The 27,861-nt window shown below is 45.5% G+C and overlaps 1 long non-coding RNA gene across 1 annotated transcript; it reads left to right on the top strand.

Moving 5' to 3' along the window:
- Window positions 1–1,018: 1,018 nt before the first annotated feature.
- LOC127019261 (uncharacterized) lies at window positions 1,019–27,473 on the top strand. The gene is made up of 7 exons (XR_007766878.1): window positions 1,019–1,254; window positions 6,004–6,131; window positions 7,013–7,199; window positions 8,710–8,870; window positions 10,076–10,188; window positions 24,233–24,417; window positions 27,427–27,473. It is a non-coding gene; the product is annotated as an uncharacterized LOC127019261 (long non-coding RNA).
- Window positions 27,474–27,861: the final 388 nt, after the last annotated feature.

Raw genomic sequence — 27,861 nt, forward strand, 5'->3', positions numbered from 1 at the left:
CAGAAGTTCATTTTGCAAAAAAATTCAGAATTTGAAATTCTGCTTCATTCTGAATGAGGACAAAAAGGGAGGATTTTGAAATTCTTTATGAAGGAAAACCACACAACCACGGACTTTTCCAAGTTGATTAAAATTTTTCATTCAGACAAAATCAAATGTTTCTTTTGAATTGGACTTTTAAAATAATTTGCACTTAAAATATTATAAATGCAGTAAAAAGCAAATTAAATATGGCTTGTTGAAAATTTTAGAAATTAATGATAACATTAGAATGGACTGTTCTGACTCTGTCAGAATTTTTATTGTGTTTTATTCCCCTGAAATGCAATTCTGGCAGAACTTACCAGACTTTTTAAAGAGTTGCATTATGACAAATCTCCGTGTTCTGATGGAAAGGGGTTCTATAAAACATTCTCCACATGACTGTAGGCACAATTGTGTGTGTCAAATACTGTCATCTGTGTTAGATTAACTCACATAGAAGCCTGAAGATAACGAGATCGGGGAACCTCTCAGCTGGATTTTAGTACACTTTGCCATCCTTTGATAACAAATCTCCAGTTTTGGTTTTAATTGCATAACTCATCTTCTCTAGCAATAAGGTTGCATATGTTGAGAATTTCCAATTTATGGTAGAGGGCTTCCTGCCGCCAAATCTTATCCAGTAATTGTTCTCTTAATGTGCCATCGATAATTGTGGCATTAAGGAAAACAACCCTGGTGATTTGGTGAATATTCTGGCGTGTCATATAACCTAGAAACCTGTGGTTCCCATGACACAGATGCTTCTGGAATGTTTTGGCTAATTCTTCCGTTCTAATCAACTGGTAATGGACGTAAATTTAGTATGTAACATTGTTAAAAACCCTAGGTGAACACTTACATTCTGGAATTTTCCCCAGAACTAAGTGCTTCAAATTCCCTTTAAGCCACTACAATGCTTTCATTCTGCCAAGGCTGCTAAAAGCTGGTGTGGTCTTTGCGTGCTTATGAGTATGTGCAGATATCTGAAGGAAACCCAGTCATTTGCTTTACAGGAAAGAGGCATCAGTCCTATAGTTAGTAACACTGGTTAGCAATAACAGGAGAATATTGAAAAGGCCTTTACGTTGATTACAAATTAATTTGTCCTTCACCATTTTTTCTTCCAGCCAGAGACGTCTGCCATGGTGCAGAATACTTGGGGACTGCTGGAGATCCTAGTACAATCGTGTCTGTGCCAGGCATATCTGAATGGTGTTGGTCACTCCAATGGTGAGAGAACGGCATTGTGGAAATAGGGAAGTAAACAATTTTATACAAATCTAAACAGCTGCCACATCTCACAGGGCAGAATGTATCAGCTGTTCACGTATGCACCAGAGGGGGTGCAGTTCAGTAATGAGAGACGTGGTTCCAAGATGGATATAGAATGTAAAGTGGTTTAGGATGAAAGGTAGAATATAAATGACTGGTATTGTTATCAGCGAAATACATTTTTCAAGGTAAAAATGTTCTTCCCGTATTTTGTACATCTTTCGTATTTGAATTTCCAGAATACATATACATAAACATATAATGAAAATTGGTTCCCTTAACTATGTGAGAACAGAGACAAGTAAAATCTTAATTTAGTAGAAAACCCCATATTTCATGGTTCCCACATTCCTGGAAATTAATGTTTCATGGCTATGTTGCTTCCACAGTAAAATATTAAAGCTTTTCTGGTGACATAATGAACCTCAAGAGTAAAGAAACACAAGCCCTCCAGGGGCTTAAATGCATGAGATTGCTGCAGACTAAATAATATTTTGGTTTCCTCCTTTTCCAAGGTGTATTTTAATTCAAGAACTCCCAGTCAAGCAGTGGAGGCCCTTAAATGTTCATGAATTTGGGTAAGAGCCATTCTTGGCTTAAAATTTCAGGGCTCTCTGGGCTTTACCATAGTACATAATAATAATAATAATGAATTACAAATTTCAAACAGAAGATCTTGTTTAGAAATCATCTATGTATCAGTTGCTCTTTGGTGTTCAAAGACTGGATAATCAGCTCAGTTGCTCTGACTCAACTTTCAGGTTATTTAAACCATGCATTTAAAGAAGTCTGTAGCTCATCAGCTTGCAGTGGGAGTTTGAATCCCATTTGTTTGGTGCTCATTTAAGACTTGTTCCCGATCTTGACGTTACCAGAAATTTAATCCAAGATCAAGACCCTGGTTGAGGCAAGGTTCACAGAACATTCAGGGTCCTTCAAGCTCAAGCCCTCATTCACCACTGACAGGTAATTATTGAAATACCCAGTTAGCCCTTCAATCAGATGTTTCTCCCAGGCAACCACTACTGAAGTAAACACTTAGCCAAAGTACAGTAAAGCCCACTTCTGCCATGTCACCACCAAAGCTCTTGGTAATGCTTGGTTTCCCCATAGCAGGTCCAGTGCTTCTAGTCTGTGTGACTGAAGGCCAAGTGTTATCTTTATTATAGGAATGTGAGGTTCCTTGCAAAAGAGATCCTCAAGCCCCCAAATGCTACTGCAACCCAAACTAAATGTAAGGAAGCAATTATTACAGCAGTCTGAACAACAATCCCAACTGTGCAGCTCCAGCAACCATCAAAGCTCAAGCTGTTCATGTTCCGAAGGCAGCTCAGACATTACAAATGTCCTTTGATTCCTAATTGGAAGAGCGCGCCATCATTTTGAAACATATTGCTGAATGGATGTTCTAAAATACTTTGTTTCAGAAATACTGAAATCATATCAAATATTTTAGTTTGACTTTCTTGTTCGGATGTTTATATAATCTAGTCTAAACTGACATGTTATGTGAGATAATATGATACATTCTATAGTATTGTAATAGTTGAAGTGAAACATTAGTTTCCTACAGAATATGCTAATAAAATCAGTACAATCCCTGCCCCCAAATTTAGTGAAACAAGTCAGCAATTTCCAGAGGAACCAGTCATTTCAAGAGGAACAGTCCTGTCAAGAAGTATTTGCCCAAGCTCTTTTTCTCCAGACATATCCCATCCATTCAGGCAGCTTGCAGTATGCCTGATCTAGGGAGCAGCTACCTTAGGCTCTTTGACAGGCAAGAAGAAGAAACTGTCACCTTCAGAGCAATTCAGACCACCTCAGAGCTGAACTGTCTTGAAATAAGAGAGTCCGCCCTCTCCCTGGTGGTTGTAGGGTGGGAATGAAGGTGCATCCTTGTTATAACCAATTCAGCATCTTCATTGTTAATGTCAAACAGAAGTGCAGTGTGATCTGAGGAGCTGTGACTGTCAAAACCAGAAAAAGGCATGGACTTGGATAACCAAACACCCATTAAAAGGTACTGGGGCACTACATTAATGGGAGCAATGTATCACTGCATAATGCCAGCTGACAAAAGCTTTGCCAGTTATTCCAGGGAGTGCCCTGAGTACCTTTATGCCATTCACTTGTTTTTTCCATTCTCTTAATCCGGGCTCCCCAGAGCGTTTACAATGGCATATCAGACAGTAGGCCTGTCCAGAGGAACTTGACTGTTATGTGTGATTAAAACCAGTTGTGTTGCATCCCATCCCTCTTCTCTTCCTTTGATGCTTCTTCCAACTTGCCAAGAAAATCCCTCCTCCACTTGCCAAAAATGATTTGTTCTCTGTGGACATCACCACATCTCACTGAAGTAAAACAGATTACCTTTGATTTTAAGAGGAGGTAATTCTGTTTATCTGAGAGCAATAACAACACGCTGTATTTCAAACATACAGGTTAATACCCGTCTCTTTCAATTGATGTCAAGTAGGCACTCCCAGACCTTTGTACCAAACAAAGCTCACATTTTCATCATCACTGTAAATACCAATATTTGTATGACACTATACTTCCCTAGACCTTGAAGCATGTGTTATCATTGTGCTCGGGATGAGGAAACTGAGGCACAGAAGGGTGATCTGAGCCGCATTACAGCTTTACCTAAGTGGTAGCTGTGAGTGATTAACACCTCCACAAATCAGGCCACTACAGGAACTACAGAGTGTTTTGCAGGCAGACATAAACTTCTTCGGGTTGTGCTTGGAGCAGATTGAAACAGCATGGTTGTGGTTAGCCTGCTTATTAGGCCAACCTGATATTTCGTGCAAAGAGAGGGCTCAGGCTGAACATGGTGCTCATGAACATAAACAGCTTCTGTTCCTTTCAAACCATTGGAAAAACAACCTGGTGTATGCCTGCAGCAAAAATAAAGACAGAAAATTGGTGGAAAGTCTCTCTTCCCTGTATCTCTTCCAAAAATGTTGAATTTGCAGGCATTTCAACCTGTTGTGGTATTTTCAGGCTCCTGAGACTAAGGTTTTTAGAGGCATCTGAAGACACAGAAGTCCTGTAAGTGTACTGTGGCTTAGCAGATACCTGTTGGTGTCTTTGGATGCCTGTAAGTCTCTGAAGATTTGGCTGGTAGGAATCTCAGCTTCACACAAGACTACATTTTCAGAATTATCTAGGAGACCAGATTTGAAAGCATTTAAGTGCCTGTCAGTGGAGGTAGGCATCTAGAGGGATTTCTAAAGCATTTGGCCAATTGAAAGTTTAGCGTCAGCATGTTTTTGAAAACCCCTCAGGGAGATGTAGGCATCTTAGGTACAAATAATCTCACTTGATTTGAGACACCTAAATATAGATGTCTCATCTAAAATAATTGTCTAGGCTCTCTTTGCAGTCAGTGGAGAAAAACTGGCTCATGCAGGAGGCATTCATGGCAGGCCCATGCATTCATCCCATTCTAGATAGATGTATTAAAGATCCAAGCAATAGCAAAGTCCTTCTGCAAGCTCCATTCAACTGTGCCACTTTAGAGTGACTTGAACTGATTTGTAGGTACATTATGCGTGATTGTTCCCCTCTCCCTAACCTCTGACAATGCCCTGTGAATGTAAAATCCTGATTCAGAGACTGTCTCTTCCAGATCGGTAGCAGAGATTCCCAAACACTGGCATACATGCCACAAGTGCTGCCGAGCCTCTACAAAGTTGTACACAACACTTTCTGAGCAGCCTTCTATGTGCACATGCAGCCTGACACTGCTGGGAGCCACTTCAGTTCCTGCTGCCACTGCTGCTGGGGCAATACTCCAGCGTGGAAATCCTCCCACACTCCTCCAATAACAGAATAACAAACATACAGCATCATCAATTCCAGAAAGTCAAAAATCACAGATCTAGCTTCAAAATCTTGTTGGAAGATTTCTCTCTGTGTGTACACACACGGTTAGCAGTTTTACAGGTGTATATGCATACGTGTGGAATATATGCAGTTTGTATTGGCCAAGGTGACCTGTGGTCCTTGGAATATGGGTGGCTTGCCAGTTTTTCACAAGGCATCTGCTGCAGTGGAACAGAGGCCGCTATGTAATCTGGATCCCCAGCCACACAGAGAAATGGTCCAGCACCGTTTGCCAAGGCAACTGTTGCTGGATCAGCATTGGATGTCACCTGCTTAACCTGGCTCCATCCCAGGACTCCATGGCAGGATCCCTTGGGTGACACCTGGCATGTCTTACTTGTAAAACCACTCAGATCTGCCCTAGCCTCTTTGAGTTAATGTTGCTTTTATCTTAAGCCTCTCAGTCATGTGAGGATTTTGTAATGTGGTACATAGGATCAGCTAAGATGACCTAATGACCTTGTGGCTCCCTTCTCTATGGCTGCACGTAATCACAGGGCACACCAGGCATGAGATCCTTCTCACCTAATTTGGACATCTAAGAGACACTTGTCTGAGGTTAAGGTAACTGTCAAGACTTGCCATGACTGTCACTGGGGAGAGATCAGCTCCTCCCAGAAAGCTTCTTCCTTCCTGCAATGGTTATCCCATATACTCAACTGTAGAAGGAGCCTACAGGACTGTCTTAGGTTCAGACAAGTCATTCTTAGGTGTTTAAGTGAGGTGAGATGAATTCCAGCTCAAGTGTATGGGAATTCATGGACCCCGCTGTGAGACCAGTCTTCAGTGCATTCACGTCTGTTCTTTCTCCCACAGATGCGGAACTTGGATCTGCAGCCTCAGCTGTAAAAATCTTACAACTCTGAAAGCCTCTCCTGAGGACCAAAGTGAAGGTTGTCGGAAATTACTCCATCTTGGACCTTTTAGCATTTTCCTTTCAGAAGGTACGGGCACAGATACTCCTGAAAACTCAGTGGAGTACAAAATTACACCGATGTTTGGCTTGTACCTCCCCCGGATAGACATGATGAGTTTCCTGAGGGGTGCTTTTTGCACTCTGGATTGATCAGTTTACCAGTGAGCCAGGGCTGACCCTCTGTTGGGTCTTATTAAATAACACATTAGTTTTATTTATGGATCAGTACGTGAGTGCATTGCTAAATAAACAAGTGGCTTCTCCTAAAATCAGGGTACCATTGGCAAACTCTTAAAAATCCAACCCATAAAATAAACAGACTCCAGGAGTTACCTGTGACTCCCACCACTGCAGTAACTTCAAGGTAACAAGAAGTCAATAAACCACCATCAACAAAATCCCCACTGGGATCCAGCAACTGAGACTCTGAAGCAGCAGTCATCAAGAGAAACTAAGTGATTCAGTAAAATATTAAAGTTCCCAGAGGAACCATATTTGGGTTGCCTTGATTTGGTGAGAGGCAGCCCTGACCACTTACCAAAGGCAAAACGTAGGCCATTGAAGAGGCTCCTGTTCGGATAGTGTCTGTAGAGCCGCTCTGCTATCTGACTTGCTCCCTGCCTGTGATTAGGTTATGTATCATCCCTAGCTGTCTAGATGCCAAGGCAGAGGGACCCTGAGCAAGTGAGTACTTTCTCACCCTACACTAAGTCATGTCACTGCTCAGGTAGGTTTCAGTCCCTGTCATTCTGTTCTCCTCGGTCTTGTAGATCCCCAAGCTGATGTGTGATAGCGCCTTCAGTTTGCAGCATGCAGTAATTCTGATTTCAATGGGCAGAGCAAACCCTTCCTTTGCCCTAATGTAGCTGAGATCAGTAACTAATTATCTCTTTTTCTGGGCTCTTTCAGCACAAGCAGCTTTTGTCCCAAAAGACTGCATTCTCGACAGCAAGGAGAGAAACACCACCTCATAAAAGATGGCTGAGCACATCACTGCGGTGATCCAAACCAGCCATGCAACAGCCAGGACAGGTGCATGCACTGAACAGAAAGGATTTAGGAACCAGTGGACTACTTTCCGTCGCTGCCTTCTCAGGTAGACAGATCTACTTACAGTCAGGCTTTTATGGCCTCCAGCATCTCACCATCAGAGCATGTTGTAATAGTACATCGATCCTTTCCACCCCACTGTCAGGTGGGGAAGGACTAGTTAGCTTCATTGCATGTATGGGAACTCCAGAAAGCAGAGTACATTCATCTCGTCTTACTTCAGCTGTTTAGTCCAACTGGTTATTACAACTGCCTAATAATCAGGGAAGCAAGGCCAGTACCTCTGCAAGACTTTTCAGTCCATGGGATGCTGGACAAATCGGACATTAGGAATATCCTGTCTCTCTCTGCTGATTAGTGATTTGGTCTTCAGCTGGGACCATATACCTAATGTTAAAGGAGTTGAATCTCACCTTGAGGGAAGAGGGGCCTTAGAGAGTTGTATGTGTTAGAGCAGGGAACAAACCCAGCTTTCCTTAGTCACAGGCATGTGCTCATACCACTGAGCCATTTTCTCTCTTATTTGTGTAAACTGAGGGGATTTGGGTTTCCAGCATGGTAAACAAGGATTTAACTACTTCCTCCCTCCTCCCAAATAACTTTCCCTGAAATTAACATGGTAAACAGAGCCCTCACTCTCAAAAAAGCCGTTCTGCGTGGTGTTGTTTTTGTAACTGATCCTCTGCTGGAAAACAGGCAACTCAAATTTCTGCTAAAAACAACCCAAGGGAACCTCTTAACAATAACATTACAAGCAGTCTTATACCCTGCTCCACTGGGTCCTGTGACAGAACAGTGGTTACCCACCCATGCACGGGTTTGTAATCCTGTGTGATGAAGAAGCACTAGGGCAGCTGGCAGCACACAGAGAGCGGCATAGAGTGCCTCATTCCCCTCCAGCTTTGTGCCCTGCTTGTCAGACAAGAGTGGACAGAGCAGCATCTAGCACCTGGGATCAGGAGCCAGAAAGAAGCTGTGGCCTCACGCTGGGCATGTGTGAGTTGCAAAGGTGGTGGCGGAAAAGGAGAGGGCTGTTTGACATAGAAAGCAGGAGACTTGACAGGCTGGAGTATTTTCATCCTCAAACACCCCATTGTGAGAATGGCTTTCAAATAATGACATTTTAGGAAATAATAATCTTGTGTTTGTAGTTAACACCCTTTAAGGCTTAACTGCACTGTGAAGGTTAGAAAGTTGTTCTTTCAAAATGAAAATTCTCACATAACTAGAGAATGTAGAAGTGGGTCTAACCTGCCTTTGCAGATTGTCCTTCCTTTCTGTCCCATAACAGTGAGTGCACACAAATAGCCTGATGTATCCATAGAAGCACAGTGGCAGAAATCAAAGACTAAGACAAAGGTGACGAGTAAGGAGGAGGCAGAGTCATAGACAGGAGAAAACCAGGGATTGTGCTACTCCTTTTGACTGGGGAATAGCGAGAAACTTGCTGCCTATCACATAGTCTAGAAACATGTGTTGGGACTGTGCCTTCTAAATGTCTTTACTTAAGGGTGGGCCTAAAAGCACAAAGCAGCTTACAGCACTTTCATTCATAGGTCTCAAAGGGTGCAGTGCAGAGAGGAGCATATGGTAATCCCTACTGTAGAAGGGAAAACAATGGCCCGGAGCATCGTATCACTGAGTAGCCAAGTTGGGAATCCCACCTGAATCAATCCTGTCTCCAGACAAAGCTGTCACTTCCCTATGCGTACAACAAGTAAGTTTTTCACAAGCTGTGGCTAGATTTTCTTTGGTATGCTGCGTACCTTTCCTTCACAAGGGAGCTGAGAATGACAGCTAGCAACCAGCCCTCAGCCAGGGCCGCGGTGCTACTAGAGGCAGAGCAGGACCTGCAAGGAGAGTGTCTTGGTACGGTAGGACGGGAGTTCCAGCCAGGACGGCTGAGGTGAAAATCCTGCACAAATCCATATGAGACACCCTTGCAGCTCAAGACATCCATCAGCTAATCCTCCCTTTGGCAATCTCCCCACTTACCCCTTCCATCAAAGGAGCTTGGATTACAACGGCTGCTGTCTTAATGAGTGAGACTCTGAAGGAGGCTGGTTTCTCCTGGACAAAAAATAAAGTACTTTGCACTGTCTGGAACACCTTGCCTCTTAAGAGAACCAGGCATTTAACAAACTGAGCCTCAGGAGGGAGGCGAGTACTAACCCAGGGAGCTGTGCAGACAGACGAGTTGGGGCCGAGAGAAGCTGAATGCCTTGTCTCATGCCGCAAAGTAATCATGACCTGAACTGGGCACAGAATGGGCATGTCCCACCTTGCAGGTTTTTGAGCAGATTGTGAGGCCAAGGCCCTGGCCATTCACTGTCACTACAGACCTGGTGGTGTTCCTTGGCAGAGGAAAGGTGTTAACTCATGTTTCCTGGCCACACTCCAATTTGGCTGACTATATTCTTGCTTTCTTAAATTCCTGTCCCACCCAACCAACCGGTTTTGACTGTTTGCTGATTTCCCCCCATCGCTTGTTGCTGTTGGTTGTGGAATGGCCCCTCTTTCACCCTGGAGCTCACTGCATTGTGTTGCTTAAATGATCTCAGGTTGTAAGGTTGTCTACCATGACATGCCCTGTTCTGGAGAAGCACATTTGCAAGATGGGTTCCCCTTCATTCCTTTCCAACCCTTCGAAGTGTGGCTGTCACAAGAAGGATGGAGTAGGGTAGTCTCATGTGCTGTTGCAGAGCTGATGTGCTTAGAGAGAGCTTTCCAGTTTCTCAGTTCCTCATCGCTGTTTTGCCTGTAACTATCGGAACAAAACTGCCCATGCCCCTCTAATCAAAGAAATGTGAAGTTAGCAAGAGGCCCCAAATACATTTCCTGGCAACAACACAAAAGTAAGTCTACTGAGAAGTTTATGCAAAGAGAATATTTCTAGTATATACAGTTCTGTCTTGTTCTCAGATGCCCATACCAAAGCAATTACTGTATGGGAGATGCCGACTGGCTGGAAGAACCTGTTCATTCTGGGTCTGTGATGGGTCTGTGAGGAGCTCAGCTTCCTGGTGTGGAAGAAGGTAAGTGTGTGCGAGGAAGGGAGGCTGGGACATGTTTATTTGGGAGGGTAACCTTTCTGGGCTGGGAGCCTACTTTTTAATTTATTTGGTGGTCCGGGAAAATTCGTCACATCACATTCTTCAGCTCCTATTTCCACTGAGGCGATTACATCACCCTGGAGTCTTAGCTAGCTAACAGGGATGCAGCTGTATAAAGCGCAGGCTGGCCGTTTCATGATGGCAGCAATGCGGTTTGTCCCTAAGACAAACAAAGTTGCACAGGAGAGGTAGAAGTCTGAGTCCAGCCAGGGAAATGCAGATCCAAGGCCAACTCTGAACTTCGAGCCAGCTCACGGATGGTTTTTTCCATGTCTGCTTTCACCCCACCCTTGAGCTCCTCACATCAGATCCAGAGACACATGTGGCCTGTATGTTCCTGTAAGCACAAGGGCTGCTGTTTCTGGGTTCCTGGGAGAAATGCCCAGGACGAGTACCAGGGCTTTGCAAGTGATAACTCCAATGGTCTGAGAAGCATTTTGATGGTCTGGAGTTTCAGGGCATCTTGGCTTCTTGACAGCACTGTATTTTGCAAGACAAGGATGAGTGATCAAGGCCTGCAGGAGTTGGGGCAAAGAGTGAGACACAGGGTTGTGGCAAAGTGCTGAGAGCTGAGGAAGGTGGAAGGGGAGAGCCCTAGAGTGTGGGGTTTCCACAGTAGAGAATCAGTGGCTCTCCTGCTCACATATTCGCTTTTTGGTGTCATCCCACGTGCTAGTGTGAATACAGAAGAAAACTTGGTGTCTGCTGGGTCACAACCCCTTGCTATGGCATGCCTGGGTTCAGCCTCTCAGTATTCAAAGAGATGTTGGGGTATTGACTCATGGAGTCTCACAGCACCTCTGAGAGGTGTCCTTTACCACCGTTTCGCTCACAGCAGTGGTAAAGCAGTGCAGGGAATTGCCTTTCACAGCCGGCGAGTACATCAATGTCAAAGCCAGAAGGAGAAAACTTGGGGCTGCCTGGTGCTCAGCTCACTGTGTTCTCCTCCAGACCCTGCTGCTTCCTCTGCGGAATGCTGAATCTGCTGCTGAACCCCATGTCTCATGTTTCTGGTCTATCTCTACACCAAAATCTTAACAGCAGTTTAAAACTGGCATAATTGGTTTTGATAAAATGCATCTCTTAAGCTCTTGCAGGCAGGGATTCTGTTTTCCAAAGCTGAACTGTTCCTCCTGCAACACAATGCAACCATACTCTCAGAGAGTTACTAAATCCATGCGTGCCCTTTAAAAGAAGAAATCAGGAGGATTTTTTAGACATTTTTAGGCAAAGGTTCTTTTTTTTCTTTTTTTTTTTCATGCAGCCTCCTTGGTAACCAGTTAAAACAAATTCCTCCAGACTGTAAACTAGAGATAATGGAGTTCGCCTTTAATCTCGGTCCGCTACAGATCAAGTTACCTCTTAGAAATTACTTATCCTGGCCAAGCAAATGAATTGGAATTGATGTTCTTAATTGTTTTCTAAATTGCTGTTCCCCACTCCCTTCCTCCCCTTCTCTCCACACAGCTGTTTTGCATCAGAGTCTAGTCTAATGGGTACTGTCACTCACACGAGGGGGTGAAGTCATGTGGTCATAAAAGAGAAAGATTGGGGGAAGAGAGGGAAATACCACCCAGTGCATTATCTGGCTGTGACACACACAAATTGAATAGAAATAATTCCTCCTAGGGGGCTAGTCCCAACAATGGACACAGTTCTGTCTTGGGCTAGAAAAATGTGGAGACTCACTCCGTTCTCTGATACTCGTTTCTCTCTCACAGAGAAGGAAGATGATTAAAGTGCTAGTTTGGGACACAGGAAACCTGAGTTGAAACTGCTGACTCTGCGGCAAGCTCCTTTGTCTGGTTTTGTGCAAGTTGCTTTGTTTATGCCTTAGTGGCTGCATTTGTAATACATAAATAATACAATTCCCTTCCTTTCTCCTCAGGGCAACAATGGTCTTTCATTAGCTGTATCTTACAAAACAGCTTAACCTGCTCTCTGTCTCCAAAAAGTGCTTCAGTACTGCCTGTGTTTACATATATTAGTCTCCAGCTCACTTGGAACTTGCGTTGCAAAGCCTTTGGGCTCTGGGAGCATCAGGCCAGGACTTAACACCAGAATCCCATCCCCCCCATGTCCTCTAAAGTAGGGACAGATCTCAAATCTTAAGCGGGAACCATCTCCTGAGGATATTTTGCTCATATAAAAATCATTCCTGTATGTGAAATGTATGCAAACCAACTACTTCACCAACTTCCGTGTCCTGCCACTATGTTCCCTCCCAACCTATAAATGACCAATAATCCCAGTTTTGCTGCCAGCAGTTTTCCGAAACTCAGCTGTTCCCTTTCAGACGTTGTAATTCCATGGACCGGCAACTGTTTTCTGCTCATCTGTCTGTTCAGAGTAGAACCTAAAAGAGCAGAGGTTATCCTCTTCTTAACCTCTCCCAGAAGGTCTTTCTTGACAAACAACAGTCTATCACTTATTCTCGTTACACTGTTGAGTTAGTTTTCTGAGGGGGATCAGGGAAACAGAGAATTTGCTGCCCACATAAAATCTTGAAGTGCCTGCTGGAAAACCAGCAGCCTCTTGGATACCCATTTGTCATATCTGAGAACACTGCGTAGAATGAGTCGAAGAAAAAATGGCAGGAAAGAAGGAGTTTTATACAAAACAAGTTAAAAAATCATGCTAACTGCTGGAAGTGGTGAGGAAAGCCGACTATCGTAAGTGTGGAGACTTTTTCCCTCCTTTTCAGTAAGAAGAACATGGATTGCTTGGGCTCACTGCAGCACTGCACACAACTATCAGGTACCAGATCATTGTTGAGACTAGCAAAATCATGTGCATTTATTCTGCAAATGCTAGCCTGCGGGAGCTGCACATTTAGCATTCTTCATAACTGGAAAGAGACTCTTAACACTGGCTGGCCTGTCCTTACAGACACAGCCACTCTGTTTAAGCAGCCTTGTTTCTTGGGAAGTGTAATGTAAATAGTTATGATGATTCATATTAACATCACAGTGCAAATACCCTTACCTCCCTGGAGAAAGGAGAAGGAAGAGAAAATCTATCTGTGACAAACCTTAGTTACGTGACTGGGAGGTGACCTGATGCGGTTATGGAGAAAATGGTGTGAGAATCCAGAGGGGATGGATTTTGCTTTGCTTTGCTCTTCTGCAATTAGTCATCTCTGAAACAGGCAGGGCCAAGAGCTGGTCACTGTCCTGGAAGGAAGAAAATCAAATGTGCAGGTGTTGGGTGTTGTGAGTGAGGTTTTGAAAAGCATGAATGTGAGTTAGGAGCACAACTTTCAAGTCGTGTGAATCAGGTACACCTAATTGTCTAAATCTGGGATTCATTCAGCTGTCTAATAGTCTAAGTTCCCAGTTCAAAGCTAGTTTTCGGAGATCTCTCAGAACTCAAGGTAGCGAAACAGGCAATTCATGAGGCTGATACATCCTGCCCATCACAGGCACTATTCTAGAAGGCTAGTTGCCTCTATCAGCAATCACAGGCATGGTCCCTTACCTGGTTCTGTCAAAGTGCAGCAATCACAGGAGTGGTCCCTTACCCAGTTCTGTCAAAGTGATCCAAACCAGCAGACTTAGTATTTAAAGTGACTAAGTATGACTGTGGCTCACAGGAGAATGACCTCTAGGAAGGGATGGCTACAAAAAGGTGTAGGTAGGCAGTAGCGTCCTTCTTCTGCTTTCACATGTGGGCACTATTTTTCAGTCTGGGAGGGAAAGCAGACAAAAGGTGATTAGAGCAATGCTCAGGAAGGAACTCTGACCTTCTCATCACAGCTTCCTTTTATCACAGGAGGATTTTTCTAGCTGTTAGAGCTATAAGCTGAGCTCCTGCACTTTTTGCTTCTTACCACGTTACCAGTAAGGAAGAATCTGCAACCAGCATTTTGCTGAAGAGGTGCCAGGAATAAGGGAACCCAATGTGCTTTTTCTGTAGCAGTGTGTGCTAATAGCAGGAAGGAGAAAAAACTCATTTATGTCAATGAAGCAAACAGATGTGACCCTTAGATGGTGCTACCCTTGCTCATATTAGGTACTTGCTGACTCCTTGAATAGCCCCATTCAAATCAACGTAACTGCTCTTGGAACGAGGTTCTGCTCAGTGTTAATGAAGATGTCGGAATCTGGCCCACGGGGAATAAATGCGTTGAGCAAGAAGGGGCTCTTTTATAACCTCTTTCCTAGAACATGTTTGGAGGCCTACATTTGCAGCTGGTTCCTATCTCAAAGCCAGGCCAAACCAAGCCCCCCTCACCAGAAGATGCAAGTGTGCCCAGACTTTTGGAAGTTCAGCTCCAGATCCAAACATTAGGCCTGATCCACAGTTGATAGACTCCCACTGACCTAAACAGACATTTGGCCCGAGCCTCCATGATTTGGGCCCATCCTGACACAAAGCAATACACCGTACACCAATACTACTGGTGCGTCTGGGCCCACGTCTGTAAGAATATGATCCCTCTTCTTTTTTTTCCTCTTGCTTTTAAATTTTTTTTTAGGGAAGGGATTGGTCTCAGGGAGGCATAAACTCCCTTCTTTTCCATCCCTGATTGAGTATCAAACTCCTCCGCTGAGATTTCTCCATGGAGACATTGGGTTTTCCTGGCAGGCAGGGTTGCAAACTGCTCAGCGGAATGTCTACAGCTCTGCAGCTCCAGAGGAGCCAGGAGGCTGGGCATCCCAGCCAAGGGAAATACTGCTGTCGTCCCAAGAACACTTTCATGGAGACTGAGGTGCATACTGGATTAGAGGCGGCTAAGCTGGGTTCTTGGGGGTTTTTGTTGGTTTCCTTTTTCCCCTTGAAAATCTAAAGCACGGGGAAGAGAAATCCACAGACGAGAAATCTGGGGATCTTTGTGGATGTTGCAAAATGTGGTTTGTTAATGGATCTTTTTACTTCTGGTACTTCTGGCTTGTTCGACACATACGCACACATACACACATACAGAGAATAACTTGGCAAGCTTGTGTTTTCATGGCACAGCACCAGGAAATGGGAGTTCCCCTCCCAACAGAGAAGATCAGGGCAATGAGGCAAAGGTGGGGAATCAGACCCAGCCTGAGTCTCAGTGGAGCGCTGGCCCGGACAACTCTAACACAAATAATCTCCAGGAGCTCTGAACCCGTGCTTCATTGTGGACACAGACAGTGCTGTAGAAAAAACAGACTGAAATTGCTTCTCTTTCATGGCATCTGTAGTGTAAAAACGGTTTTCGTCCAAGACATTTGTGGTCGGAAAATCCTGACACCTCATAAATTATCTTAGAGGCGCAACAAAGCTTCAAAAAGATGAAACTCAATGCTGAGGTCAGCAGGAATTTTTTTGCATCTTCTGCAGTGGAGGAGCGTTTTCAGTCTCAGGAAAACCACCACAAAAAGAGGCAGCAAGAAGCGAGAATATTTCTTGGCATGAGAGCCTCAGTGCTCAGGGGAGTAAGGCATCTTCTATTATTTATTTTTGGCCACCTCTGTGTTCACACATCATCAGAACATGATCCAAGCGACCAGGGGCAGCCTGATAGTGAGGTGGCTGCTGCGGTTAGGTGACACTTCCAGGTCCACCCAAACACTCAGGCTAATTACCCTTGCATAGTGCTGGGGGCTACATGGGTTGAGCACCTTCCAGGATTGGTCTGACAACACTTTATAGGTGAGGTGGGTGCGGGATAAGGGTGAAGTACTGCAAAACCACAGTAGGCTTCAGTGTGAGTTTGCAGAGAGCATGGAACAGTATTGCGAGGAATGGTTTATAGTCTCTATCAGCTCATACCCACAAGCAGTCAGCTGGCATTTTTTAAAGCTGTTTTCCTGTTCCTCTTGACTACAAATGCAAACCCACTGCTGGAGCGCTGGCTGCCCTGCTGCGTGAGGCTAAGCAGGCTGCTTAATCCTTCACACCTTCCCATAACTATAGCTAGTCTGAACGAGGACAACTGCCTGGCAGTTTCCCTTGCTCTCTTCTTGGATATTTCTTCTTTGCTATATAGAAGAGAGTTTCCTTCTTCCAGACAAGAACAAGGTGGAGAAAGAGGACCCTGAGGGTGATGTCACACACAGCCCTTTTTAACACAAGAACCTCTGCAGGTTCTTAGTTACCACGTGTGGGTATTGGGTTGGCAACCAACTGTCCTCTGCAGCACATTAAACCCCGTGTTGCTCAAAACAGAGGGAAATTGAGGTGGTGCTTGAAAGGAGAACAGACACCTGGTGTCTGTGGTTGATGACCTGTGGTTCCCCTGTTGTGGTGTGTGGCAGGAAGGACCTAGCCAAAGCCAGTCAGTTCAGGAAAGAAGGGCTTTTTTTGCGGGGTGAAAAGTGGAAGAGATGTTTCTAGGAAGGCAGAGACTCTTGTCTCTGTCAAGAAGAAATCATCTGTCCTGTAGCAGGCCCTGTTGCTGCTCCTACCAGCCTGCTGCCTTACGTAACTGCTGCCATCCTGATCCATGCCTGGCCTTGCCCTGCAGTGCTCATGGCAGGAGGTCTGCTGTGCTGCACGGTGCTGGAGTTGTGCCTGCAGCCTGGTGAGGGCTGCTTGGGAAAGGCAATGCCCAGGATGTGACAGCCAGCCCTCCTCCAGGGTCCCAGCGCAAGGGGGATGCTGCCAATGTAAAGCCAGTTTTGCAGGCGGGGACAGTCCCCCCTGGGACAGACAGTGGGTTTTAGGGTCGTTATTTATCCCCTTTACTGAGTGATCATCAAAATGGCTCCATTTTAATCTGTAGCATTGCCTGTAGCTTGTCTTATTTGGGAGAGTGAAGTTACAGGGTAAGATATGAACTGCTTTCCATTTCTGTGGGTGGACAAAACTTTCAGATTTAAAACTTCTCTCCATATGTTCAGCCCTCTGAGTCCCTAGCAGGATCTGACCTCCCTGCCCACTTAGTAAATCAATAGTTTCTAAGGCATGTAGAACTGATTTTATGGCAGCAAGATGCATTTCACTAGATTTATGTTATTAAACTGGAGGGGGGGAAGCCTCCTTTTATTTGGGGCAGTCCTTGAGTTTTACAGGCTTGTTTGAGTAAGTAATTATTTTGGTAATGCTGGGGCCTCCTTTATTGAATCGTAAATGCATCCTGAACAGCTCTCGGAATAACAAGCAGACCTTTCCCTGAAAGTCTATGGATTGCCCTGATTAGCAAATCTGAACATTAGTAGTTTACTCTCCGATTAGCTTTGCTGCTGAGGGCTGCCTTGGTTCATTTCTCTGGGGCTACTCACAAGATTAAGCGTGTATGTAAATGTTTGCAGGATCAGTGCCACAAAGGAAAAAAAACCAACCCAAAAGCCGTTTCTTTGGAAACATCCTCTCTGACCATGTTAGGAAAAAGGATCAGATAATTGGGATCTTTATGATGCTTATTATAAAAAATGTTCTGGAACTAGTTCAAGCACCAATCAGAAACCACATTGTTCCACTAAATCACTTTCAGATGCCATTTCAGATACAGAATACAATTACTCCTAGTTTAAAAATATAAATGTTCCCTTCATAAAACACACACACACACGCGCGCGCGCACACACACACACACACACACACAACTCTCTTAATTTCTTTATTTTTATCTGTCTTGGCTGGAGCTCAGGCCTTCCACAGAGGATCTATCAACAGATTTTGTACCACTTCTTTCTGCCAGGCGTTGGGCAGAGCCCACCGTATAGTGCAGAAGAGGTCTGCGACATGGACATTAGGACTTTACATAAAAAAGAGCTCTTGCACAAGCCGGAGGGCTGGAGGCCCAGGCTTGGATGTGTATGTGCTTAAGAAATCAACTCAAAGCAAAACCTGGCACAAAGATTCTGCCCGAATGTTGCATTAAAAACCCACTCGAGATGCCTGAAGGGGTTCCTGGCCTGTCTTTTTTTTTTTTTTTTTTGATAGCTATGGGTTTTGGGAAGCAAACTCCCTTCCCTACGTGGTGGCTGCCGCCCACGTGCTCTCCTTGTTGTTGGGAGAGCGTGGAGGCCATCTGTGATGAGCTCAAACTGCGAGTCTGGCCCTATTCGTAATTGGGGGACCCACCCGCCGTCCGTGCTGTTTATGTGCGAGCACATGCTGGGGTGCAGGCAAACGGGGAGGTGTGAAAAAGCTGGAGGGGGGAAAAAGCTGTTACACTGTGGGCTGGATGGGCCGGGCACCCTGTGCTCGCCTGGGGTCAGCACAGCGTGAGCCCGCTGCCCCGACACAGTCCCTGGTTAAGACATTTAGTGTTGGCAGACACACGCAATCTCCTTCCTTCTGAGTCAACACACAGACAGGCACCTCCGGAGGGTTTCTCAGCCTCTCTGTAAGGTGTGACTCATATCCTAGGAGGGAGCATCTCTGCAGAGAGGTATGGAGGGAGCCAGAGTAACTTGATAGCTAACCCCAGGGCTTTGGTAGGCAGTAAGCTGGTTGGAAAGGGTCCCAGTCTGCCCAGCAGCAGCCCTGGGGCAGGCTCCTGAGCCTTGTGCTTTCATGGTGTAGCTGCTGGGCTGCACAGAGGACTTTTCCACCTCGTCAGAGCACCACGTCTGGGACATTTCTAATGGAAAGCTTTCCTCGTTGTCAGGAAATCATCCTTCGTCATTGCTGAAATCCTTCTTGAGAGTGGTTCTGTTTTGGTGAGCCCAGCCCCAGCCACGAGTCTCTGGGAGCGCAGCCTGCTCTCCTGCCAGCCGGCTGCGTTGTTTTCCAGGGCTTGGGGCCCCTGTGCTGCGTTCAATCCTGCTGTGGGACGGGAAGCCCACAGACACCCGGAGTGTTGCCCCAGAATCCAGACAAACCCCCCCAGAGATGCCAGACCCCCAACAACCTGGCAAGAAGCCCTGGGAACCTGGGATCAAAACAGGGATAATAAGGCTTAGCTTTCTACCCCAAGGCTAGGGATGCTTGAGGATGCTGCCATCTTTCAGACACTCTGCGGGCCGTCCTTTTTTTTTCTTTTTCTGGGGCGAGCAGAGGGATTTCTCAGCATCAGGGCAACGTGGGAATCCTGAGGGCTGCATTTTGGAAAAATTTATATGGAAACATTTTCATACTTTCCAAAACAAAAGATGCTAAGCGGTTTGTTACTAAGGGAAAATTCCTCCGCTAGTTTTGCAAAGGCTGAGATTTCTGAGCTTCCTTCGCACCGCTCATGGCTTCTTTAGGAGGGCTTTAGTCCCGACATTGAGAGGAGTGGCCTTTGAACTCAGTGGTAGCTTAAACACAATGTGTGAAATCCCGGCCCCAAGGAAAGCAGCGGATTCCCAATGACTTGCACCAGCAAGTGAGATCAGGAACTCAGGCCTGGTGCGTTAGCTGACATTGCTTGGGCCTCGTGGTGGAGTAAGGGATCTGCTCTGAGCCAAACTCTTGGCTGGGATGACCAAAGACCACTTTGCTCCTGTGTCTCCGATGGCTGGGAAGCAAACTTTGAATGGAGAGCAAAGCCATTTCTGAAGAATGGATGTTTAGGCTGATGTACGAGTTGAAGAAGCATTTTATAGCAGTCTGAAATAAATCCGAGAGAGGGGATTTTCAGAAGCACAGGCTGTTCTTCCTACCGCCAGTGACTGATTTTGCAGTGGGAGCAGAGTCAGGCTGATGCAAGGTGACTGTGGAAATTCGACCCTTGGTGCTCAGGACTTTTAGTGTTTCTGGACAGAAAACTGGAGCTCTTGCTGAGATGTGATTACTTCTGTGATGTTTCGTTGTTACAATAGAGTCATAGAGCCTCGTTCAAAGGCCAGGACCCCCCTGTACCTTGCTGCATCCCTGAAGAACATCCCAGAGATTTTCGATCCAACTGGGCAATACCCTACCCAAGTCAAGAGCAGCTCACAATCCCCTTCAATGAGTATTTTTTAATTATTACATATTATTCAAACCTCTCAGGTTTTCTGTTTTTCAAGATTATATTCCTAGCCCTTCTGATTACAGAAAAATTTCTGGCACGAGACAACTGCACCTGAAAGACTAACAAAACCTAGAAAACCAAGTAAAAACATGTCACATTTCTTGTTCTTTTCTTTCTTTTTCTTTCTTCTCTTCCTTTTCGTGCCTGCCTCCTGATTCAATACTGAGGTTTGGCAGCATAGAAAACTGCAGTGGGAAGAGAGCCAAGATTGTTTGTGCAGACGGGTTTAAGCTGTGGCATCAAAGGTGCAGCTCCAGCCTCAGATCCAAATATCACCAGAATTTGGTTTCCATTTGCTCTGATGGTTGGGCTTGAGCCCTTCTGCACAACAAAGAAAGCTTAATTCACCTATGTGGAGGTGTGGAAAACCAAGTGTCAGTAGTTATTAGCAGCAGCAGGACAAGTGCTGTGTTTCTAGGTATGTGCCTCTTGTGGGGCTCACTCCTCATTCCACGGTAACATTGAAAATGCCAGAGGAAGCAGAAGCAGCAGGAGCAGAGGTAATGGGCTCAGAATGGTGCCAGAATGCCACGGGTGAGTTTCCTTGCAAGCTGCCCATGGAGAGGGCCCGTCAGCATGCACCAACAGAGCCATATTTCATTTGCACATAAGAACCCGGGATTGTCCTGGGAGGCTGCGTAAGAAATGAGGCTCAATGGTCAGTGCGAAACCAATAACAAATACCGCGTTCCCTCCTACCAAGAGATCAGAGCGCAGGGGGGTGCCTGCAGCGGAGGAAGGCTGGGACAAGTGCAGAACAGCAAGGATGTTTGTTAGTTCTTCATTGTATCTCTTACCAAGCGTAACTAACCTCACCACCATCAATAGGGATTGTGACCATGGAATGAACCCAGCTCCGGGACCTGCTGGACATTTTTCATTAGAAGATTTTTAAACAAGACATGTTATTCTTTGTGCAAACATTAAAAAGTACCTGTTTTGAGTATTTTTTCTGGAGAAAAGAAAAGCAAAGAAAGCCCAGTCTTTCCCAAAATGAAACATTTTTATAATGCGAGAAAGTTCTGTTTCCACAGTTTTTGAGTGTTCTGAAATTTCATATTTTCCAATATGAAATGTATTTGGTTATATTTTTTGAATGTTTCAGAAAATCAGTCTCAAAGTGGAACACATGTGCTCATATATCTATCAATATAGTTTGACTATGAGAAGTGTATTTTCAAAATATTACCTTATCACCAATATAAAATGTTTTTACCTACTCTGGAAGAGCAAAGGAATTCAAAATCATGGAAAAAGCTCATGAGATGGAGGACCAGAAAGAAGAGGAAGGCAGGCGGCAATGAAGAGAAGCAGAGGAGAAGGCTTTAGGAAGAAAACAGAGGGCATTCAGTGAAGAACCACCAGGGTTAAAAATGGAGAAAAGCAGGATGAAGCTGCTTGCAGGATAGATTCCCTGATGTGGAGAAGTCCTGCATAGGAGGATGACTCTGGATGGTCCACAGGCCTTGACCCAAGTTCAAGGGGTTGTGCAAGAATGGTGATGGCAAGGAGGATGGGGATGCGCTGAACACTGTATTGCTTTGTTTGGATCTATCTATAAATTTTATGCAACCTACCATAAAAAGTAACAGCGCTAAAAAATTTTGCAAAGCCTGCATGTCATGGGCTTTGACTGTCACGTGTCACTGAAAAGCAGATCCCTAACTTAGAGCTCCTACAAGGCTGCAGGGGTGGGAATACGTGTGCTTTGATGAGTAGCGTGAGCCAGACACACAGGCCTGGAGGTCTGGTTGCCGTGGGGTGGTATCAGAGCTCCTGGGTTCAGGATGTGCAGGGAGGGCCCCCAAGGAGGCAGCGCTGTAGGTTCAGAAAACCTAAGGAGCCCTGTTCCTGTGTGCTGCTGGGAGCCTGGAGATCATCCAGAATAGGGGCAGAGCCTAGCTTGCAGCACAACAACTTCTCCACGGCCAAATACCAGAGCGGGGCTGACAAAGGAGGAGGATGAAGATGATGCGCTTTACTCCCATCACCTCTCCGTCACTGGCAGGCAAACCTGTCCCCAAGGGCAAATTCTGCAGAGCCAGCTGCAGCCATCCCCCTCTGCAAAATACGCACGCAATGTGGGGTTTCAGAGGCTTGCAGGGGCCTTGAAAACCACCTCTTGGGTGTGCTCCAATCTTGAGTAAACACTTCAAGGACACCACCAAGGTCCCCTGCCTCTCAGGCAGCATGAGCCAAAGTGATAAAAATTGAAATAAAAACCCCAAAACAAAGACAGAGGAAAGAGGGAGAAAATGCTATGAGGCCCAAAGGGCTAAGGATGTGGGTACTGCTGGGCTTAATTGTCTTCTTTCTTGCTCTGCGAGGAGGAATGCTGCTGGGACAGTGTTGCTGTCTTTTGGATTGTTACTGGTTGGGGTTTTTTTTAATATTTTTTTCTTCCCCCAAAGCAAACAGGCAAGTGACGTAAAGCAAATGGAACTGCGGTTCTGAAGCCGGGAAAGTCGGAGATGATCCCAGGCTGCAAAATCCAGATCTGGGTTTTGAACTCCCTGTGTAGTACAAGGCCATGGAGGCCTTGAGCTGGGCTAGGTCTGCCGCGTGGAAGAGGGGGCGAGCGGCCAACTTCAGAGTCAGGTTCAGGTTTGGATTCTGAAACAAACCTCCCTCACCGAAAGTTCAGGGTTGTTCCCGGAGGCTCAGGAGGGAAGAGCCGATTCCAGCCCTTCTCCTCTAACAGGTCTTGGACTTACTGTAACAATTCATCTGGGCCCCTAATGAGGAAAGCCATCTTCTTTGTGATGACAGTTAAATATGTGCTCAGGCTCATTCCTCAATCAAAGGTTTACATTATATTAGGTTTAAATTATTTCTGTACTATGGGTGCACCCTGATTTCACAAACCTTGCAGGCTATTCTGGTTTGGAACATGTGGAGAACTTCTAAAGACTGTTGAATTAGGTAGATGTCTTCTCACAACCTGCGACCTTGTTTCCATTATCACCATTGACTGGTTCTACAGGACGCGAGGGGCTGGAAACATCTGGGAATGACACATAAAACAAAAGCCTCGAACTCCAATAATCACTGCGAATCTGTGATTGCTCCTTGGTTTGAAAGCTGGAATTCTCCCCAAACTCAGGGGCTGACTGGACTGTCCATCGGATGGTTGGAAAGGAAGCAGTTATGATTTGATCAATATTTCAAGCAAATCAGTGAGGTCGATTAGAAGTGAACTCTGAGAGCACGTTTGCATTGCAGGTTAGCCGCAGAAGAGATTGCTTCGAGCGCTTAAGCCAGCAGAAAGCATTACAAATCAATCACGCCTCCTCATCCTCATGGCCTCCACAGGCACAAAGTTGAAGGGCAGTTCAAGGAGATGGAGCTGGTACACACAAAGTAACCCCAGAGTCTGTGATTGACTCAGGTCAGTGAAAGAGGAGTAAAGGGAGTGCAGTTACTGGGAATAGGGTCCATGAAGCGTGCAGGGATTTCAGACACTGGGATTTTTTGCAACATTTATTGGAACAGACAGGCTAAGAGCGCTGAGGGATAAAGGATCCCAAATCAAACAGCCTAATTGGTCTCAAATGGAGTGACTAAGGAACTCTCTCCATTCCAAAATGGGTCAAATTGCATTTTAGAAGGAGATCTCTGAAATTTGAGTGGGAGGCCTGAATAGAAAAACGAATGGATGAACTCATAATTGACATGGATTCCATTATGGCTAATACCTGTGTCAGAACTGCCACCGAATATGGCCTGCAAATCCAGTCTGGGGGAATTCCCTTTAGAGATGTGACCCAGGTGAAGCAGACTATTTGCCATGAGCCTGTGAGGAACTGAGACTTTAATTGCAAACATATGGCTGGGTAACTTTCCAGCAAGTGAAAACTGGGGGATAGATAGAGACCTGCTCTGAAACAGATGATCCAGAAGGGCTTTCACTGTCTCCGATCCTCATAGTGGGTTTCTGTGCTCTCATATCACTTTATGCTGAACAGAAAATTGTAAAGAAAGGAAACATGATGCCAAAGTACAACGTTGGCACAAAGAGCCCAGTGATTCTAGGAAGAATGAGGGTGAAATTAAGTTCCCTGTGATTTTACTTTGACATGGTTCCCTGTTTGTGTCTTCTAAAAGGCAGCAGTCTGTTCTTCAGCTTGCTCCTGTCCTGGAGAAGACGTAAGGTGGCTTGTGTTGTGAACAGTTCTGCCTGGGGTCAATTCCAATCTGAGAAGATGGCCTGAAGGACAAGGTCATCACCCACTTGTGATGGGGACCAGTGTGGCTGCTTAAATTGCCCATCCTGGTGTTCAGCAAGCAGGGTAAGTGCACTGCAGCAAGGAGGACCTGGGCACCAGCTCCTGGATCTGATTCCTTCGAGGGGCGAGAGGGAACACCTCTCCCTCCACATCCAGGATCAGGATCAACAAGGTGTATGAGCACAGGCAGACCTGCAATGTAGCTGAGGCAAAGACCAAGGGCAAGGCCCAAGTTTAAAGGCAGCTCCCACATGAAGTGGGGAAGGGCCCTGTAGAGGCTGCTCGCAGTTATTTCACATTGTTTTTCACAGCAGTCTGATCCCAGCTTGCAGTTGCACTGTATCAGAGCTGGCCTGTAGCGCGGGCGGCCAAACCCCAAGGAAGGGGGAGAGGCTGCAGAGCTTTTTGGTGCTTTCAGGGCCTTGGGAATGCAGACCGTGGGTTTCGTCTTGTCTGTTGTTATCTCTTCTGACTGTCCTGAAGGTTTTCCATGCTTTGCAGAATACCTTTAATACTGGGAAGTCCGTGTTTGTTTGTGCTTTCCTCTGGGACCAGGAAGCATGTCCTTATGCATAATGAGGGGCATAGAACTATTGTCCTGGGTGACTGGGAAAGAGCAAAGGGGAACGTGGGCTGGCGTTGATCATAAGAACAGAAGGGATGAGCTCAAGGGAGTTTTCTCTTCTGAAAGTGTTGTTTGTCAGGTGACCTTGACAGGACAAGAACTTAACGAGACAAGAGCTACCTTGTGCTAGCTAGACAGGAATGTAACTGGGTTGGTCAAGTTTTGTTAGGTTGCATGGCATCTTCTGGGTCCTGGCTTGGGAGAGGCAGCTCCTTGGTGTCGCAGATGGCCAGTCCACGGGGAACTTGGGCCTTTTCAGCGCTGGAGTCGTTTGACTCCTGAGTGTTGGAGGCTCAAGTTCTGGAGTGAATTGAGCAAGGCCTGTACTTGCTGTGGAGAAGGGATTTCTCCTGCCTTGAGCAGGCATCCAGGTAAGGCGAGCAGCACATCAAATGTCAGCTAGGAGGTTGGCTTTTGGAAGAGAACCAAACATGAGTTTGAACAAATACGGCAACCTGTGAGTGCTGTTTTTGTGTCCATAACTACACTCTTCCATGTGACCTAAATATTAAGGTTTGAAGAGGCAAAGATTGTAAGTAAGTAACTTACAGCCTAATTGCTGCTTTGTGATGATATTTAGCAGTTCACACAGGCCAAAGCACCAATTTTGGTCAGGATAATTTTTTTAAGAGCAGTGTCTGGGACATCTGTGGCAAAGGCTCTGGTTATGCCGAGTAGTCCTGAGAATGAAACCAACAAAAGTTGGGTCTGCAAAAACTGAGGCATTTGACAGTAAATACTCCCTAAACCGGTGACCACATATCTGAAAAGGAAGATTTATGCAAAATGGGAAGGGAAGTTTCATAACAGCACTCTGTAATAAAATAACAACAGTGGCATATGCACACATGTACACACACACACTCATTCCAGATAAGATCAAATATCCAACACTCCAAAGATGAAATACTTTTCTATTTATTTTTCTCCTTCTGATTGTGAAATATAATTTTTCTTGGACTGACAGTTCCAGGCAGAAATGCTGTAGAGAATTCTTTCAGCCACTGCTGGGGGTGAGCTCTCTCCTTTGCCTGTACCAGTGTATGTACCCCAGGCCTTTCCTGCCTGTAACTCTTCTTGCATATCCCAGTCCTCCTGCCCCTCAAGTCCTGCTCTCTTTGCTCTATGCATCCCTTTCCAGGACACTGGAATGCATCTCCACTTAGATGTTCTGTTGTCAGTGATTTTAGCAGATAACATAGAGGTGGGGATTGGAGTGGAGCCATCGGAGCAATAGTGGGATCTGTTGGAAGGGAGGCAGTGCAGAAAGGAGAGAGAAAAGGAAGTAGAAAGATAGAAGCGGAAGGGAGGAGAAGTGAAAAGGGCAAGGTGGAGAAGGAAGAGAAGGAAAGGATAGAAAAAGCAAGGATCCCAAAGAATGACAAATTACTTCTCTGAGACATGTTATATACTGCATAATTTCTAGTAAATTGAAATATTGTTATTCTATAAAGGCTGTATTGTTCTCTTTTTCTCTTGGCCAACTACTGCTGACGTAAGCAGGAACTCTGCTCTGGGCTGAAGAAGTCGAGAGCCTAGCAAGCAAGCCTGGCGCCCAGACTGGAGCTGGAAGTGGGATTTGGCCTCTGCTACAGAAAGACTTTGAGGACTCAGACTTAGCGGAACCCAGGGAATGTGAGGCTGTTGGGCAAGCTTCAGATAGGAGCTTTTAGTCAGTGTTTCTTCTACAAAAGCTAATAAAAATACATCTGTAAATCTCTTCCAGGAAGATGTCAGAGCTCTCCTGCAGAGTTAACATGCCCAACACAGAGACCAGCTTAGTCATTATAGGATAAGGCATAGGGGTTTAAGTCCTACTAGGAGTTCATATATAGAATCATAGATATCCTGCAAGCTTACTAAGGAGGTGCTGCTTACTCCATGATGTGTATAAATGTATGTGCATGGGTGTATATATATAAATATATGTATGTGTGTATCACTCCGTATAAGCTCATGCAGCTATCTGTTTTCTCCCAATAATTCAGTAATTCTGCCTTCAGCTTTGCAGACTGTAGGATCCTGGCCAGCTGGAGCAGGAGAGGCTGCCAAGTCCGTCAGGTTGATGGAGCCAGCAGGCTGCTCCACCTGACTGTCTGGAAGCATTCTTTTGCTCTCTTGGGAGGTTCCCAGCACATCTCCGTTTCCTCTGAAAGAAGGTTCACCCATGACTGCCAGCATCTATGTCAGGTCTTCTTTCCACGGGTGCTGCGGCTGCAAAACCCAGAGACCCATGGCCCTTCTTAGCACTGTTTTAGCCATCTCCCCACTGCACAAGCCCTGAAAATAGCTAAAATATAGCTAATGAAGCAGATGAAAAGACAGAGGCTCTTGGCTAGTGCTGTAGCTGCTTCATAGGGATAGAGGGAATGATCTTCTCAAGAATTCTTTATATCTCACAAGCTGGTGAAGACAGTAACAAACCATATTTTTCTGCTCTTTTAAAGGAGAAGAACTTCTTTGTCAACAACTGAGAAGATCCTGAAGAATCCCGAGGTGCGTGAGGAGGTAACAAGGGGACAGCTGAAATTTATGTTATTGTTAGATTTCTATGCTAATCTCAAGAATGATCGTGCTGAGAAAGTAAATCCTTTGCAAATGCTCGTGAATCTCTGGTATTCAGGTGCCCTGCAGGAGAGATGCAGAGACACAAAAAAGATTTTCCCCACTTGATCTCAGCATGTGGCTCTCATCTGGTGCTGTGTTCTGCACTTGCCTGCTCCTTGCCTGGGACAGCGTTCAGAACAAGTGGGATTTTCAAAAGTGATCTGTATAGGGGAGAGCAAGAATATTCCTGTTTTCCCCCCTGCCCAGGCTAAACAGATTGCTCCAACTGCACCTCTCCTTCTGGGTCCTTGTCCCAAGTACAGGTGAAGGATTGT

Source organism: Gymnogyps californianus, chromosome 8, assembly GCF_018139145.2.
Source record: "Gymnogyps californianus isolate 813 chromosome 8, ASM1813914v2, whole genome shotgun sequence".
Lineage (NCBI taxonomy): Eukaryota > Metazoa > Chordata > Aves > Accipitriformes > Cathartidae > Gymnogyps > Gymnogyps californianus.